The sequence below is a fragment of the Pelodiscus sinensis genome, chromosome 3 (genome assembly GCF_049634645.1).
Source record: "Pelodiscus sinensis isolate JC-2024 chromosome 3, ASM4963464v1, whole genome shotgun sequence".
In the NCBI taxonomy this organism is placed as follows: domain Eukaryota; kingdom Metazoa; phylum Chordata; order Testudines; family Trionychidae; genus Pelodiscus; species Pelodiscus sinensis.
In genome coordinates, this window is record NC_134713.1 from 69,493,349 (window position 1) to 69,512,244 (window position 18,896).

Sequence of the window (18,896 nt, forward strand, 5' to 3'; positions counted from 1 at the left end):
AAGTGCATCCCAGCTTGGGTACACAGATATGCACTAGTTCTGGCTGAGCTACCATGCTAAAAGTAACCCAGTAGCCAATTGTAGTTCTGATAGTTGCTTGATAGCTAGGGCAAGCTGGTGCCCATGCTCCCCTGGCTACACATGCTAGCTTGAACAGAGCTAGTACACATCTATCTACTGGAGCTGGGAAGCATGCTCCCACCTGCAGAATATCCATGCCCTAATTTTCTTTGTGCTTATTAGAAAAGGCTAAGACTCTTGTTTCAGCAACAAAACAGTGTAAAAAATTGCTGTTTCCCTCCATCACTTGCCTGTTCCATTTTTATCATTTTCCTGTAAACCTACTGAATGAGTTTCAAAAAATGAACACATATTCTGGGAACCAAAGAGCAATGCTGGCAAACTGCATCTAAAAATGCCTCCCAGGTCTTTAACATATGTATGCCCAATAGATGTAGCTCTTCAGCTTTTGATAGGATTGAAATCCCATTTTTAAAAGCTAAATAAGTAAGCTTCACAACTGCATAATTTATTTGTTTGTCTTAAGAATAAATTCTTCTAATCGATATCATTCTTGTAACATGAAAAGCTCTTTTCTGTGACTTTTTAATATGAAAATTCAGCTTTATTTTAAGTACAAAGAACATAAGCAGAAGTGAATCTTGGGGGAAAAAACATGGCTTTTAAATCAAACTGCTTCTTTATTTTTGAAAGCATCCCGTATAAGGAAAATAACCTGAAATCCTGCTGCTTTAACTTGGAAATAATGAATATACAAATGGATCTGACTAGCAAATTATATTTGAACTTTCTTATACTTTGTGATTTGTTGTGATCTAGGGCTTGAGGCTAACCCATGAAAGCAATGTAACCAGGTTTTCATATTGTTACCTGCCCAAATGGATATTGACACTATTGCTACTTCCTTAGCTTTAGGATAAAATACAATGTAGTCCTATATTTTTTTCCAGACTGAAGCATTGGATTTCAATCATTATGCACTAGTTCTGAAAATGGAAGTTAAAACCTAGATACATTGACCTCTTTTGGCAAACCATCCGCTCTCCCCCCCCCCCCCCGCCCCCCAGGACTATGGTTGGTCCTTGATGCAGGTTTTGGGAGGCTCTTCAGGGAAACCAAGCCACCTGTATGTTAACAGCTTGGCTACTCCAAATATGATGGCTTTTGGGCTTTATTTAAAGGAAAGTAAAATTTGAGGGATGGGAAGGAAATGAAGGGTTATTTGGTGCATGTTCAGTAGTTCTATAACAGTGTAGAATCACTGGTCATTTCTCCCATTGTCCTGCAAAGGGCAATTAAAGCTCTAATGCTTTGAATTAAATAGAGTTTCCCCTTTTGATGGAGAAAGCAAATGTATGGTGCAGTGAAAATGTCACCACTGGTTAAAGAGTTCAATTAATCAAAATATTAATTGTGAAAAATGATTTTCAACAATGTTTTCTACTCACTAACCTCTGAGAAAGGGGATCAACTTTATAATATTAAAATAATAATTTTTGGTGCACAATATTTCTTACAGTTGGATGTTCGTTAAACATATTCTACTTCTAGATTTTAATTTACACTTTTGAACTTTGAAAACCCTTTCATCAAAAATGTTGTTGGTGTATCTGTACAAAGCCATATGTTTTAAAGGATAAAAACTTGCTTGTAAATCAGGAGCGACTGATTTCTGCTCCAATTTGCCACTCTACACTATTTAACACTATTTAATTTGCCACACAGCAACCTACTTTGCACATCACAATTAGGCCTCATACCTCCTTTGTGATAGGAAGTAAGTAAAACTATACGGCCCTCTGCATCTACACTGAAGGGCTTAACTAGAAATAAGCTACGCAAATTGAGCTACAACAATTGCGTATCTTATTTTGAAATAGCTTCTTTCGAAATTGGGAGCATCTACGCAGCACTTAGGCTATGTCTAGACTGCAGGGTTTTTTCGAAAAAAATAGCCTGTTTTCGAAAAATCTTCACCTGTGTCTAGACTACAGCCATGTTCTTTCGAAATTAAATCAAAAGAATGTGGCTTTTCTTTCGACGGCGGTACTCCTCATTTCACAAGGAATAACGCCTTTTTTCGAAAGTGCTCTTTCGAAAGCTGCCTGGGTGTTCTCTTTCGAAAGACTGCCTGGGTGTTCTCTTTCGAAAAAGCGGCTTACTTTTTCGAAAGTATCTTTTGAAAAAGCCTCTTTCGAAAGAGGCTTGTAGTCTAGACGTAGCCTTATTTCAAAATAGAGCACTCTTCTTCCACCTTCCCTTATTCCTGGTACAATGAGGGTTACAGGAGTCAGAGTAAAAATTCCTCCAGCTTGACAATATTTTGACATTATTTCGAATTAACTGCCTGTTGTGTAGACGTAGACTGAGTTATTTCGAAATAATGTTGCTGTGTATATGTACCCTAATAAGCTCTTTAAGACTTATGTTCCCTGTTAAATAACATGGCCAAAGTCACCAAGCAAGATTATAATACATGGCTGTTCTCTCCAAATCCTATGCTTAATGTATGGAACTACATTGCCCCTAAACTAGATTAGTTGGAATTTTCACGTGGGGACATTTGGACAAACTGCAGAGAATGTGAACACTTAATTTGGGATGCCCTGGAATTTGGGATTATTTTCAATGCTGAAGCTAGGTGCATCAGGAGTTCTTGACAGCAAAGCTCTGATCTAGGTACCCAAACTACCCTGGCTTCTTGACTCAGGCCTAACAACTAATGGACAAGTCCTGTGCAAGGGAAAATTTAAAAGGTGGAAGAGGTGCTGACAAAGCAAGTATCACCTTTCGACATATTGTAATATTAGGGTATTTTCAAAACTAGCGGTGCTAGTGTTCTAAAATAGTCAGCCTCTGACCTGATCTTAAGTTGTCTGGTGGCTTTGAAGCCAGCTGCATACAGAGACTGGGATTTTCTGAAGTTAACTGTCATTGTGGGCATTGCTACCCGGCTGCTGCTGAACGAACGTGTTGCTAAATGTAAAAATATCCTCCCATGACTAAGCCCTGATCCCTGGGACAGGGAATGCTAAAGAATACTGTTGGTGAAATAGGCATATATCAAGGACAGTTTCAGGTTGTGCTAGGCATACAAACATTACAACGCTAACTGGAGGCACTGTATCCAGTGAACTCTTCTCAGTAGTTCCCTGTGCATTACCAATCAGTTCTGAATGTGCATGCTATAGTCCTACTTTAGCCACCTACGTGCAATAGTTATTCAAAACAATGATGGCAGCCAATGTCATGACAGAATTTAAGCAGAGCATGAACCTCTGAGAGGGCCAGGAACAATGTGCCCTCTAATCTTTTTCATCCATATGTAGATTTTTTCCATTCAAGTGTGGAATAAATTTGTATGTGCATCAAAGCATGTGCAAATGTTCACCAATAGTAGAAACAAAAAAACTATCAGTGGGTGCTTTCTTATCAGCTGGGCAGCATGTAGATCTTTCCTGAACAGCCGCACAGTTGAACAGCTGACAGAGAACACTTGGCCAGGAACATATGCCCGTTAACTGTGAAGAAGTATTAAGATCACAAAGGCGACTGACTAAAACAGTAGCTGGGATACTGTGATTGAACAACTTTTCCTTTCTTTTTCTCATATCAAACAAAAAGGGAGGAGTGAAGGAGCTAGGGTAGTTATAGACACCCATGACCACAGAGGGGGGCAGCAAGCACCTCATATAGCTGCCACTGGCTGGCAGCACCCACTACCCTGGCCTGCCCAGGGAGCAGCTGCCGGTCATCACATGACCCACCTCCTGCTGCCAAGCCAGCCCCGGGAAGAAGCTAGTGGATGGAATGCATGCCCCCCAGGTCCAACTGGGGAAAGCCTGGTGATCAGGGTGTGTGCCCCACCCAGGCTGGCCCTGGGGAGAAGCAGGTGGCCACTCCTATACCTCTGCCCTAAACCCACACCACCTCCTGTGAGCTCCCTTCCTCTCGTCTCCTGCCCTCACTCCTGCACTCTCCCCCCCACCCTGAGCAACCCCTCAACCTCCAAACTGACCCCTTGCACCCCTCACTTATCCAGCCTTCTGCCCTGACTCCTCCACTTCCCCAAATGTGTCAATTCCGTTGTCCTAAATAGTTTCATAATGAAACAAGGAAATGTTACCATACTAAACTTATTCTGTGCAGAATCTCCCCAGATTGCTTGGTTACCAGAATTGTGGTGCAGCCTGGGACATCTCTCCACCCAGACTGAGGTAAATGGCCATTGCAGCAAAAATAATACTGGGAGGAGCCTTTTCTGCCCTTGCTGCTGCTACAGCATGGGAGCAGGGATAGTCTGGCCCTGAATATCCTTTCTGTGAGGGGTTTATCACAAAGTGTCTATCTTAATGATCATATAAAGAACTGGGGTAAAGAAGCTGTCTGTATTTGAACATTGGGGAGGGCCAGTTGGTAATAGGGATGTTAAATATCGGTTAATTGAATAGTCAAGTAACCTATGAATTCTTATCGCTTAGTCAACTATTCTATAGTCCCCTGGGGTGGGGCCAGCAACCGCTGTATCAGAAGCAGCAGTGCAGGGTGTCAGGCAGGAGCTGGTCCAAAAGGGCAGCCAGTTTAAAAACCAGCTCCCCTTGTAGATTGGCTGCCTGTTGCCCAGTGCTGCTGCCTCTGATAAAAAGGCAGCAGTGCGGGGTGGCAACAGCCCCTTTCTAAGGTGGGTATGAGCTCCTGTATCCAGCACAAGCCGGAACTGAGCTGGGCTGCCTGCCTAGCTTGCTCCTAATACACTTTAAATACAGAGCTAGAGCAGGAGTAAGTTCTGGACCCAGTACGAGCCAGAACTGAGCTAAGCTGCTGGTCAGCCTGCTAAAAAATTTACTGGCCAAGGTGGGGGAGGGAAATGCATGTAGTGTATAGCATTAATCTGTAAGCTTTTGCTTATCGGTTAATCAACTATACTGTTACATCCCTAGTTGAGAATATAGTTATGTTTTTGTTGGGTGAATAACAAAAGATAAAAGGAATAGAGCCCAATGCCTTTTGTGAAAAAAAGGACGACAACATCAAGTCCTCTGTGTTTCTATTTATGTGTCTGTATGTTTGGCTTTTTTAAAACATACATTTTGGGAATATAATCTCAGATGAAATTCCCTTGATTTTAGACTAACAGATTAGAGCCCCTCTAGTTTTAATAGGTGGGAAAATGGCTAATATTTCCATCTATAATTGTATAGGATGATTCTGAACACCATAATGTGTTTAGATTTCGCACACCAGGAAAAGTTTGACCACCTCCTGAAGACAGTTACATTCTGCCTCAGTCTCTTGCCTGTATTTTCCTAATGTTTCAAACATAAGAATAGAGGAATGGGCCATATTCTTTTTTCTGACAACTTTGCTTCTGCTCTAAACTTCTAAGCAATGGTGCCCACCTGAATAGAGAACAACCTGCATCCTGCTTCTGGTTAAATAGAAAATGACAGCATTCTGGCTGAAAGTGTAATTATTGTTTTGGTTTTTGTTAACCTTTTTTCTGTTTAGGCGATATTAAGTCAATCCACCTGGAGCTTAATACTGTATGTTACTATAGTAACTTTACAGCCTGTTTGACTGTGACAAAGGGGCTTCATCTCGTCCATTTCATGCTCCTGTGTCGACCTACTCCCTCCCAGTGTTTTATTATATCTGTCTTTAAGAGTATCTGCAGGAGCCACAGCTGCTGTGCTTTTGTAGCAGAAAGCAGCTTTCACTGTGTGAAATGCTCTGCTCTAAGAGGTCTTATGGGCTGATGGCATTATTGAATTTCAAAGCAAACAACATTAAATTGTTTAAAGCTAATATTCATGTTTTGCTGTACACCATGTATTTTTGCAGAACAGAACAGTATATAATCACTGCCTGATGCCCTTGAGAACAAAACCAAAGAATAAAGTAATGTAGAATACGAAAGGACTTGAAAGTAATTCAGTTTTCAAATCAAAACAAAAAAAAATGTGTGCGGGGCTCAGGAAAAGCATTAACTTAGCATGCTGGAGTTAGCAGTTTGTAAAATGAAAAATCAAATAATACTTCTACAAACCCATGGTCAGATTTTACCCAGTTAAACTGGTGTAAATCTGGTATAAATCTGTCAATTTTAATTGAGTTACTCCAGATTTATGCTGGTATAACCGAGAATAGAATATGACCCAGGAGTGTAAAATGTTAGTGGTTTAAGACTTTCAAACTGTTTGTCTGTTCATTTTACACTCTGGCTGTTATATAAATACTATGAGCAGTCATGTAACAAGCAGCTACACAGCTATTTAGTTTACTAGCTCAGCACAACTGTTTCATGTTATTTGTCTCTATTGTTTAAATTTAGGTTAGTTTGTTTTCTGAAGAGGAGTTTTTTTACAATAGCTTCATTCTTTACATTGTACAGGTAGATACAGATCACTGTGATGCCTATATGTGAAAATATTTTGTATTTTTAGTTTATTCAATGCAAACCTGTAATTATTGATAATATTCTAGCTGAACATGTCCTTTACAAATAATACATTGTTTTCATTAGCTTTCATCTGGCCTCTTCAATTATTACAACCTTTTTTCTGTATTGATTTATATTTTAAAAATGTAAATGTGTTTATAGTGATATGCGGGAGCTCTGGTGAAGTTCCTTCTTAAGAATTTCAATAGAGCCATTCTCCAGTTGTGTTAATTGTTGCATTGGGAGGACAGTGAATGCTGAATGCTAGCTTGTTAACTTGCTAAGCAGCTGGTCAGCAGGGTAGTTTGATTCCAGCCAGGCTCTTGACACCTCTACCAAGGGTTATTGATACCTCACACACCCCAGCTGAGACAGATTGTTTTAGTCGTGCTTCATATCCATAGCACAGCCTGCACTTAGAAAAAAAGTGATTGACAGCTCACACCTCCTGGGCCCTTCTTACTACCAGACACAACATCTGCTATGCCCTGTGGAGCAGTGAACCAACACACACTGAGAGAACTGTTTCTAGTATTGTCAGGGTTGGTTTTGTTTAACCCTTTGTGGCTGCTCTCTGGAGATGCACATAGGGAATTTTTTGTAATCCTCTACACACAGTTAAAATGTATGTAATATTTGACTCAGGAAAACATTGGCAGCAGTGCTGGTGCTGAGAAGCAGTTCTGTTGCTGCTCTTCAGAGGTATCCTCATTGTGCTTTTGACTGCCAGACAGAATTTTGTTACCTCATTGTTGTGGGATTAGCTCATTTGCTCAACCATATAATCAATGCAATTTAGTAGTGGCACAGATTTTTTTTAATGGTATTTATTAATCATAGAAAATGTTCATTGAATTTGTAATGATCAATAATATACATTGGGAGTAAAAAAAATCAAAGGGTTAAGAAAGTGAGTATATTTGTTCACTAGAAAGAAAGGTCAAAGTTTGTTCTGGTTAAAGGTTATGTGATACAGGCAAATGTGACATTATTTTAGTTTTCTGATACCAGACGTAGATAAAAGCTATCTTCAAAAACTGTAGCCTGTAATATACTTGCCAAATGCAGCTTCTTCACTGAAGAAATGCAAGTGATCCCAATGTTTGATTACAAATATGGTTCATTAAATATACATGTAAGAAGCTTTTGTAAACTGTCTTCAGTATGTGAAAAATGTTAAGAAATGTTTAACAGTTTCCAAATATAAATTTGATGGGTTTCAAATACATTTTGACATGTTAGAAGGACTGATTTGTCTTAGCTGTTTATAAAATAAGTCTGAAAACTACTATTAAAGCTTAAAATTGAAGAGATACATTTTTATTATGAAATATTATTTCACTTTCATCATACAGATATTACCAGTGAGGCTTTCATAAAAAATACCAGGCAAAGCTACAGTAAGTGGAGCAAAAAAAGCTTTGGTCCTTTTTATTTTCACTGGACTAGAGGCCGGCTTTCCTCACTTTGTAATAGATCAGAATTGATGCTTGCCAGCCATATTATCTGTGTTTACAATTCCATAAGGATGTGTTATGCTAGAAAGGAACTAATAGCATTATTTATTATATCTTTATTATAGCAGTGTAATTAGCAATGTTATTATTGCTAAGCATCACTATCGCCTCTTGTCAGCATCATGTAACTCCAACATAAGTCACTGTCTATTTTATATCCTGAAGGAAAATATTGGCTAGATTTCTATGATGCTATCTTTTAGTGCTTCACAGGATTACACTGTTATACAAATGCAATGTTTTACTGTTCTGAAGAACAGAGGGTGTGTTTTGTTTTGGTTTATTTCCCACTCTCTGTAAACTGATAATTCTGATGTCAAAAGCTGCCAGTTCTGAAATCCAGACTATGGATTTCCCCCAAAATAATTTACAGGCACCAACTGTATGAAGCAGTCACAAGTAACATGTCACAAAAGATGTTTTCTAACCAAAGATTATATTCTCTTTACTGTATGTCACTACTAAGCAACAAACATTCTGAATGCATTATAGATGTTTGGGATTTACAAGGTTGCCCATAAATAAGTTTGATATAAGGATCCAGGGAATGCTAGACTTATACTATAGAATGTATTAGAATGGAGAGCTTTGTTCTATGAAGTGTATATTAGCTGCAATTAGGATCATTTTAAGCCTCTATAGCAAAACCTTTATGTGAAAGTTAGCAGATTGTATATCCATGGTATACAACAAAGGCTTTCAGCCCACTATATGACTGAGGTAAGGAAGTCACTATGCATTTCTGAGCTTGAAGAAAAGCTCTTCTCAAAGGACAAGTAGTGACAAATTTGCCACTCAGACTTTCATACTAACTATGGCCCTGATCCAGCAAAGCACTTAAGCACAAGTACACCTGCTGACTTCAGTGGCACTACTCAGATCCTTAGTTAAACATGTGCTCAAGGGCTTTCTAGATCATGGTCTTATATAGGAGCATAGAAATTGCTTTAGGGCAGGTCTACACTTCAAAATTCAGTGACTCTATCTTATGTTGGCATACAACCACTGCAGTAACTATATCTCTTGTGCCACTCTATGCTTTGTGTCCTTACCAGGAGAGTTTTTATTGATTGTACTGTCAGTGTAGGGAATTGTGGGATGGCTTATGAAAGCCACTAATTGTTGACATAGTCATGCATGATACTTTGTCCACCTAACTGCATGACATTGATGCTACACCTCTCATGGTGGTGGAGTTTGTTACACCTTGGTTCGTTGATGTGGTGGGAGCTTCAAGGGTTAAAGCCGACTACCCAGTGAAAACTATTGGATGATGGTGAAACAAATGATTTTGTATTTAATGGAATGATTCTTTTATCAAAACCAAATAACTTTCAAATGATTTTAAAAATTACCTAATACTGATACAGGGTGGAAGAACCTAAACTTAGCTATACTTAACTAATTACAAACTTCTTTGATTACAATTCAACTATACCAAATCACTATTTCTAATTCGCTTAAGGCAGCACAGCATGCAAGCAAAAAATACAAAAACAAAGCCAATATAATGATAATAAAAACTCCATCCACAGCCAGCCCCTCTATGGTTATTTTGGGCAGCTGGTGGAGTTAGTTATTAATCTACCTCTACAACTTAACAACTCCTGGGTTACTATTTCTAACACTTATACTTAGCCTAAATACAACACCACTACATGACACAAGATTATACAATTTACACAGTGTGGTTAATAGAACTCAGTTCCACTCTACAGAATTACACAGTGAAATTAACACAATTCAACTATTAACTAAACTAATAATTAATATATTTAAGCAATACTTACAAATCCAGCAATGATAACTACATAAAGACACACTAGAACTTGGAGCATGCTCAGAACTCGCACATCCCTATCTTTGACTCGAAGGGTGGGGAGGCAGCCTCAGGGTGATCAATCCTTCAGCCGAGCAAAAAGACGCGTGCCTTCAATACACAGAACCTCGCTAAACAAAGGGGTTGAGGGTCTTTTATAACGTAACTTGATATCTGGTACCTTATTAGGATTTGTTCCCTGGCTGGGCCTGATAGGCTGGTAATAAGATAATGTGCAATATTGCCCTATAGGATTTTTCATGATGCCTTCCTGATGGCCCCGTGGACAGTGCCAGGTGTGGGCATGGTCAGTGTGCATGGCAGTTGCATCTTATCTCCCTATGCCTATCTCCCTACCTTCAAAGACCGGTCAAGGGAGTCTTAACTATCTCTTGCAGCTGTGTTCTATCTTTTCATGCTCACCTCCCTGTTCTTAGATGCCTACAAGGTTAAATTCCATTCATAGAAAGCTGCATTGTGCGCTTACAAGTTATTCTTTCTTTGTCAGCGGCCTACATTTTCTGTGAGGGGCCTTTGTGTGGCAGAATGGGCAATGCGCACGCGAGGCCATGGTCAAAAGGACCTGCGCTGCAACAGAGTTATTAAGTCAGAGCATGAAGGCAGTTACATCCACAGAAGTGAAATTTAAATGTAGACACTTCTATTGTTAGGTCAGCCTAAGTTGTCTTGCATTAACCTAATTATGTAGCATAGGAAAGGCCTGCATGAAGCTAGTGTTCCATTTAGCCCTCTCTGATATTGCCCTGTACCAGATGCTTCAGAAAGAGGTGAAAGAAACCTTTTGGGCAGTTGAGTAACCCAATGGTCACCAACTAGCAGATCAGGATCTACTGGTAGATCTTGGAGCCTTTGACAGGTGATCCTGACAGGATTGGCCAGAAGGCTGTCAAGTGCCTGCACTTCATCTGCCTCTTTCAGCACTGCCATGTTGCTCCTGCCCTCTGCCTTGGAGCTACCACCCTAACCCCGGGAGCCTCTTGCTTGCTGTGCAGGACACAGGAAGAAGAGAAGGGGGTGCTGATGTCAGGGTGCCTCTCCCTCCACCCTGTACCCCATCTCCACAGAGCAGGGGGGGCAGGGATGGAGAGAATTTGCTGGTTGCTTTTGGGAGTGGTGCAGGGCCAGAGTAGAAGTGAGTCTGCCTTCATCCCTTACACCACCACTGTGGTAAGCAGTGTCCAGCTGGAACCTTCATTCCAAACCCTGGCCCCAGTCCTGAACCCCTCCTGTATCTCAAATCCCTGCTCTAGCTGAGCAGATGGAGTGATCAGGGGTGGGGCCTTGGAGAAGGAGTGGGAAGGAGGCAGGGCAATGATTTTTGGGTTTGAAATGGATCCTGGATTGCATTTAAATTCAAAAAGTGATCTCATGGTTAAAAAGGTTAGAGACCACTGGAGTAATCTGTCCACTGAAAGCTTTCCTAGCCCTCATTAGTTGAGGATTATGATGTGAAATATGGCTGGTGCAGGCAAATGCTTCTGGAAGGCAGGGCAACAAGTGCACCGCAGTGCCAACAAGTGGAAGTATTGTCCAAAAATACCTGTGTACACTTTTTTTTTCTTACAGAAGTACCATGGAATTGTTAATGACTCTATGGAACAGATAAGACTTGAAAACTGAGGTCCTAATCCAAAAGTCCCTTTCCCCCTTTTGTTACCTCATCCAATATACTACGTGAACCTTGATGTACTTATATATGTACCTTACTCCAGTTTTAATTGCCTAACTTGTAATTGACTAACTGGATGAAATTGTATTGTCTGTGATATACAGGACATCTGAGTAGATGATCTGATGCTTCCTTCTGGCCTTGACTTGTACAGAAGTTAGGAGGATGAAGAACTATTGAGAATGGAATGTATAGCTCCAGTGAGTCAAGGTATTCAAATTGTGCCGTTTTGCCCTTTATTAATGAAAAATTTTCATATTGGGAAAACATGGTAAAGAACATCTTCAGTAAACAAAAATAAGCTCTTTGGAGGCAGGCAACCTCTTTATACAGCAGTTAGCACAGCAGTACCTTGATCCTGAGTGAGGTCTGTCGGGCCTCTGTAATTATAAATATTACAGTACGGTAATGTATGTTTGTGAATATTTTTCTATGTTTAACCTCTCTACATTTGGTGTTTCAGCATATTTCAGTAAGGAATGTCTCTCTCTTCTTTCCAGTTTGTCACTGCTGTTTGAATCTTTGGTGATGCAGGGATGCTGGAACGGTTTGATAGCACAGGTGCTGAGAGCAAGTATAACAAACAGTAAACCCTGCATATGATGGAAACCACTTTAAGTCTGGGGGTGTGGCAGCAGTCCCTGTACCTCTCATTCCAATACCTATGTGATGATGTAATAATGCTTTATGACATCACAATTGTGTTCACTAGGGAATAATTGAAATGTTGCCAGCTCAGTCTTATGAGCCAAAGTTTGTTAGGCACTTGCCAAAGGGAATTATAACGAGGAGATACATATCACCAGGTTTAATTTCCTCTTGTGGCTTCTTATTGAGCTGCACACATCCTGACACATTTCAGAGGATTTTTTTAATGAAAATGCTACTTCACTACCTGTCATGCTCCACCCTCCTAGATTGCAGGCACAATTTATTTCAGTGGCTGACAACTGAGCATAATCTACAGTGCTGACACAAAATTTTAAAATAAATTTTAAAAACTTCTCTCTAGGAAGCCTTATTTTTCACATATATCACTTCCCATTTCATTGGATCCCAAATGAATGGGCTGACATTGCACTGCTGTAAAAGAAAATCAAATAAAACATTTGTTTCTAGATATTTCTCCCCAGCTGGCAGGAAACAGGGTTTGCATCAGGCTGGAACTTGAGAGCATGCCTGCACCCTGCAATTCAACTGTGAGTACTGTAAGAACAGCTGCCTGACCCCCCAGTCTGGTAACAAATTAAAACACAAATGGTACGTATGAAATAGCTCCTACTAAGCTATTTAATCTCTATGGTCTGCTTCCCTTCACTATCTGAGGGTATGTCTACACTACCTCGCTAGTTTGAACTAGCGGGGTAATGTAGGCATACCGCACTTGCAAATGAAGCCCGGGATTTGAATTTCCCGGGCTTCATTTGCATAAGTGGGGCGCCGCCATTTTTAAATCCCCGCTCGTTCGAACCCCGTGCAGCGCGGCTACACGGGGCACGAACTAGGTAGTTCAAACTAGGCTTCCTAGTTCGAACTACCGTTACTCCTCATTCCACGAGGAGTAACGGTATTTCGAACAAGGAAGCCTAGTTCGAACTACCTAGTTCGTGCCCCGTGTAGCCGCGCTGCATGGGATTCGAACGAGCGGGGATTTAAAAATGGCGGTGCCCCGCTTATGCAAATGAAGCCCGGGAAATTCAAATCCCGGGCTTCATTTGCAAGTGCGGTATGCCTACATTACCCTCCTAATTCTAATTAGGAGGGTAGTGTAGACATACCCTGAGAGAGACTGAAAATTAAGTTCCCATGTCTGGTTAAAAGACAGGAAACAAAGGGTAGGTATAAATGGTACATTTTCAGAATGGAGAGGGGTAACTAATGGTGTACTCCAAGGATCTATCCTGGGACCAAACCTATTCAACTTATTTATAAATGATCTAGGGAAAGGGGTAAACTGTGAGGTGGCAAAGTTTGCAGATGATGCTAAACTGCTAAAGGTAGTTAAGACCAAAGCAGACTGTGAAGAACTTCAAAAAGATTTCACCAAACTAAGTGACTAGGCAACAAAATGGCAAACGAAATTTAATGTGGATAAATGTAAAGTAATGCACATTGGGAAAAATAACCCCAACTATACATATAATATGATGGGAGCTAATTTAGCTACAACTAATCAGGAAAGAGATCTTGGAGTCATTGTGGATAGTTCTCTGAAGACGTCCACGCAGTGTGCAGCGGCAGTCAAAAAAGCAAACAGGATGTTAAGAATCATTAAAAAAGGGATAGAGAATAAGATGGAGATTATCTTATTGCCCTTATATAAATCCATGGTACGCTCACATCTGGAATACTGCATTCAGATGTGGTCTCCTCATCTCAAAAAAAATATACTGGCATTAGAAAAGGTTCAGAGAAGGGCAACTAAAATGGTTAAGGGTTTGGAATGAGTCCCATATGAGGAGAGATTAAAGAGACTGGGACTTTTCAGTTTGGAAAAGAGGAGACTAAGGGGGGGGATATGAGAGGTCTATAAAATCATGAGTGGTGTAGAGAAAGTGAATAAGAAAAAGTTATTTACTTGTTCCCATAATATAACTAGGAGCCACCATATGAAACTAGTGGGCAGCAAGTTTAAAACAAATAAAAGGAAGTTCTTCTTCACACAGCTCATAGTCAATCTGTGGAACTCCTTGCTTGAGGAGGTTGTGAAGGCTAGGACTATAACAGGGTTTAAAAGAGAACTAGATAAATTCATGGAGGTTAAGTCCATAAATGGCTATTAGCCAGTATCGGTAAGGAATGGTGTCTGTAGCCTCTGTTTGTCAGAGGGTGGAGATGGATGGCAGGAGAGAGATCCTTTGAGCATTTCCTGTTTGATTCACTCCCTCTGGGGGATCTGGCATTGACCACCGTCGTCAGACAGAGTACTGGGCTGGATGGACCTTTGGTCTGACCCAGTATGGCCATTCTTATGTTCTTATGTCCAAAACATGAAACTTTAAGGTATGTCTATACTAGCACTTTTGTTGGTGAAAAAAACCACACATAGGTTACATGAATAGAAGTACTGGTATGAACAGTGCTTTGTCAGTAGGAGATGCTCTCCTGCCAACATAGTTACAGCTGCTCATGGGGGGTAGTTTAATTATGTTGAATGGAGAGCTCTCTCCCATCCGGATTGAACGGTTACATAGGAGATTTTACAATGGTGCAGCTGCACCAGTAGAGCAAGATCTCTAGGGTAGCCATAGCCTTAGACTATAATATAGGAATCTCCTTGATGTTCAATGGAATTAATTCAGGGGAAATTTTTTTTCATTTTTTTTGCTGTAATTCAAGAAATAATTGTTTTTTACTGGTGATGTGTTCTCCCTTTTGCAAAACTATTTAAAATACTTAAAAATCCAATGCAAAAGGATCCTCTTTCTGTCCATCTTTTGTATAGCCCACCTAAAATGGTCAGGGGAGGCCAAGATGCACATTGTCCTTCCATGAGCTGCTCTTGTTTAGTCTGGCCTACAGCAGCATGGCCCAAGCCATAGAACTTTCTCCATAATAATTCCTGTGTGAACTAAACTACCTGACACTAACTGTGAAGAGCACTTGGAAGCTCCCATTAGCACACAATAGAGTTGTCCTACTAAGCAGCTCGTGGACTAGTCAAAGCATATTACAACCATACTCCACATTGCTTCACATGGTACCATTGCATACTACCATGTGCTATAACTGCCCATAGAGAGAATAAGGGCCCATTATCAGGTTTGATGCCATAGCCATCTCTGGGCCTTTTATGTCAAAGTCCTTTCTCTATGTCCCTGAAACATTTAAGCCCCATATGTGAGGGACCAATAGCAGGGCATTGTTGGTGACAAAATTCAACTCTGGAATTTACTATGAAGCCTGAGCCTTCTAGTCTGACTGCTTTCAGAAAACCTAATTGTCCAGACTTCTCAGTTGCTGCCCGCTCCATGACCCTCAGCATTTTATAACACATGTGTACAGTGCAATGTGCAGATATGATACTTTACAGATGACTAGAAGAGGGTTTGGTTTGCCAAGGAACCAGTTTGGATCTTTCAATTTAATAACAAGCATGAAAATGACAAAAGTTACATGTATCTGTGTTACACAGTAAAGGCAATAAGATAAGCTACTTATGCATATAACTTGTCATTTTCTTTTTATTTCCAATTGTTTAATACTCATGGTAAATCCTGTATTATCAATCTACTGAAAAGGAGGAAACTGACAAAAATGGTTTCTTTGATATATTTAAATAACAAACTTGAAAAAAGCAGTCTGCTTCCTGACATTTTATAAGTAGAAATAAGTTAAAATAACCGGGGAAATTCTTCTCTGAACACTACCTGTCTTCTAACATTTTCATCTTAAGGGAGTTGGGTGTAGGGGCTAGTTCACCGGACTGTGCATCAGGAGTCCTGGACTCTGTTCCTGACTCTTCCACTAATCTGCTATGTGAGTTTGGACAAGTCAATTCATCCCTCTATGCCTCTGGTTCCCTGCCTACTCTTTGTCTGTTCTTTCAGTTGAGTGTTTCAGATTTAGAGCATAAGTTCCATGGGGAGTGTCTCTTACCATGTGTTTGTACAGTGTGTGTACAGAGTATTGTATCAGGGTCTCTAGGTACTATTGTCATGCAAGTAATTGTAATTTCCTTCCCATCTCCAAATTAGACCAAATTGCTCTGCTGATTTGTAAAATGTTCCATAGATTCACTCCAATCTAGTGCTCTCACCAACTGTCCACCTACTTCATAACCATTTACTCCCTTGATTCCTGGTCTCTTTGCTTTTCTCTTCTCCCACTCTGAAGAGCTGGGAGCAAGGTCACTCCTCCTATTATGCTGCTCGGTTTCTCTCTCTCCTCTCTCTCTCTTTCTCTCTTTCTCTCTGAGCTGCCAAGTAACCTCTATGAATTTCTCCTTAAGCCTTCTTTTTCTTTAGTTTATGATTCTTCCTCGCTATAAGCTTTTTCAGTGTTCAGGGTGAAAGACATTATATAAACATGAATTGCATTTTAATAGATACTAAGGCTTGGGTAAATGTTAAAATGTAGACTGTGGACATCAGTGTAAATTATTTTCTTAATTGGAAGTCTTACCATTTTTAAGCTACTCCATAGTATAAATACAAGATTATTCTAAAGAAAATACATAAAAAGATGCAGACAGCTAAAAGGGCCCTCTTGAAAATATTTTCCTGGCATATATATTTTATTCCCTAGTAAAATCCCTTTTTGTTGCTGTAGTTGCTTTGCATAAACAGAATCATTTAAAAATGTAAACAGATTTTTATGTAGATTTCCAAATACCTAAGACATTGTTATTGAAATATGTCTATTTACCTATGATATAGAAATTACAGAGATATATATCATAAGCTTGATGTCTATGGTATACATTTCTGGTTATATCAAATATTTAATACCAGCTATTCTTTGGGAATTGTTAGCATCTCCTTTAAAACTTGCCTGAGGCAGTTACAAGATGGAATGTAAAAAGTGGTTTTGATTATCGTTTTGGATTGTCACCTTGACAGTTTGGGTTGGGTTTTATAGGCATGGTGAAAGAACACACACCGACACACACAATTGCTCCTTTTCACTCTGCATCACTTTCCCTGTAGACAGTGCAGTGCAGCAACAACTCAGGAGTAGAATAGACATGAAAGGATTACCAAGTGGAGCTATTCAAGAGAAAACTTGCTCATTGTTATTTGGAGACAGGAATATGTAATTGCTAGGGGACGTTAAATAAAACCTGCTAGATATTTGAGTGGTCAGGTATATTACTTTCTTTATCCGGCAGCACCTTCAGCTTTTTTAGTCTACTGAGTAAATAGAAAACATTTAATTCTGAAAACACTAAGAAAGAATGGTTTGAGGCTATTGCTTTAGTTTTGTAAGGGGAATTTTTGTGTGAACATATCGAGTCCCTGAACTTCAAAACTAGAATGCTACATTTACTGCTGTTAGTTTATCTTCCTAGGTAAATAAGTGATTGGTTGATTTTAATTTGGAGTGTTCTGAGCCTTGATGTTTTAGGCTCAGTGGTTGACTCAAATCTCCAGTGTGTACTAGTGGAAGAAAATCTGATAACAATTAGGAATTCAGCATATTTCTCTGATACTGAGATGATAGTCTAGATAAATACACAGAATAAAGTACTTTGGATATTTTACCTAGTTTTTGTTTGACTTGCATATGCAGAGTGAAGACTGTTGAGTCTATGATTCTGCTCCGTGTTCAGATGCTGAGTCACCAGAAAGAATCTGAAAAATGAAGCGATCGTGTGGGGGAGGAGGGACAGAACAATGTTAATTTCAGCATCATCTCAAAATTGAATTGTAAATGGAGAATTGTCACTGAGCAGGTCTGTTTCCAGTGTGGCCCCTCTGGGATTGATCCTTGTCCCTACACTGCAACATTTATATCAATGCCCTGGAAGAAAACATAAAATCATCACTGATAAAGTCTGTAGACAACACAGTAGCTTGCCCCAGTCACAGAAAACCTTAGTTTCAGCTCTGATGATACCATCTACATGTTTTGTTAGTCTTTAAGAAGCTGTAAGATTATTTGGATTTTTTTTAGTTTTTCCAGTTACAGACTAACTCGACTACCCCTCTGAAGCTTTTGGTAAACTCGGTGCAAGCAAATATAAGATGGCTAAGTGTAAATGTATTCAGCTAGGAACAAAGAATGCATGCTATCCTTACAGGATGAAGGACTCTATCCTGGGAAGCACTAACTCTGAAGATCTGGGTCATATTAGATAATCAGCTGACCACATGGTGACTCATATAAGAGGCTCGGGGTGGGGAGGGGTCCAGAGGAGGCTAAGCATCTCCAAAAACGGCTAGCCTTCTAGAGGGCAAGAAATAGCAGATGCAGTAAGGGTAATCTCCCTTTGCAGGCATATTGGCCCAATGCCTCTGGAGTTAGAAGCTCCCCAGCAGTGTGGGTCACTTCGATCATGTCTGCACCCATCTTCTGCCCCAAGGCGCTGTGCCTGCTTGGCCTCTTCCTTTGAGGTCCCACCCTCTCTCTGTCTCTTCCTATTCTGGTTCCACCTCTTCCCACTCCTGATTCCACTTTTAAAAGTGATGAGGCCATGGCCCCCTTCTCTCCCTTAGCTGAGATTCTTTGCTATCAGTATGCACTGCTTCTCATTGTCTGGCCCAGCTGTAGGATGACTCCTGCTGCTGTCCATGTTGATGTCAGGACAACTCAGCTAAGGAGTGCCAGATCCTTGGTCCCATTGCTTTTAAAAGTGAGAAGCCTATGCCTTACCACTTTTCCCTCACCTTAAGCAGGATCAATGAAGTGGGGGAGAGGAGTTAGCAAGGAGCTGGTGTGCTTCAGGAGAAGAGGTGGAGGAGGTGTTGG

General features: G+C 40.2%; 1 long non-coding RNA gene across 2 annotated transcripts in view; it reads left to right on the forward strand.

Moving 5' to 3' along the window:
- LOC112545034 (uncharacterized) overlaps positions 1–18,121 on the forward strand; it is a 42,841-nt gene extending 24,720 nt beyond the window's left edge. Inside the window, exons 3-5 of one of the 2 annotated variants that reach the window (XR_012902297.1) lie at positions 11,591–11,696; positions 11,987–12,047; positions 17,718–18,121. This is a non-coding gene — a long non-coding RNA (uncharacterized LOC112545034). Of the gene's footprint in view, positions 1–11,590; positions 11,697–11,986; positions 12,446–17,717 lie in introns of those variants that run through there. The other variant, XR_012902296.1, reaches the window with a different exon arrangement.
- Positions 18,122–18,896: the final 775 nt, after the last annotated feature.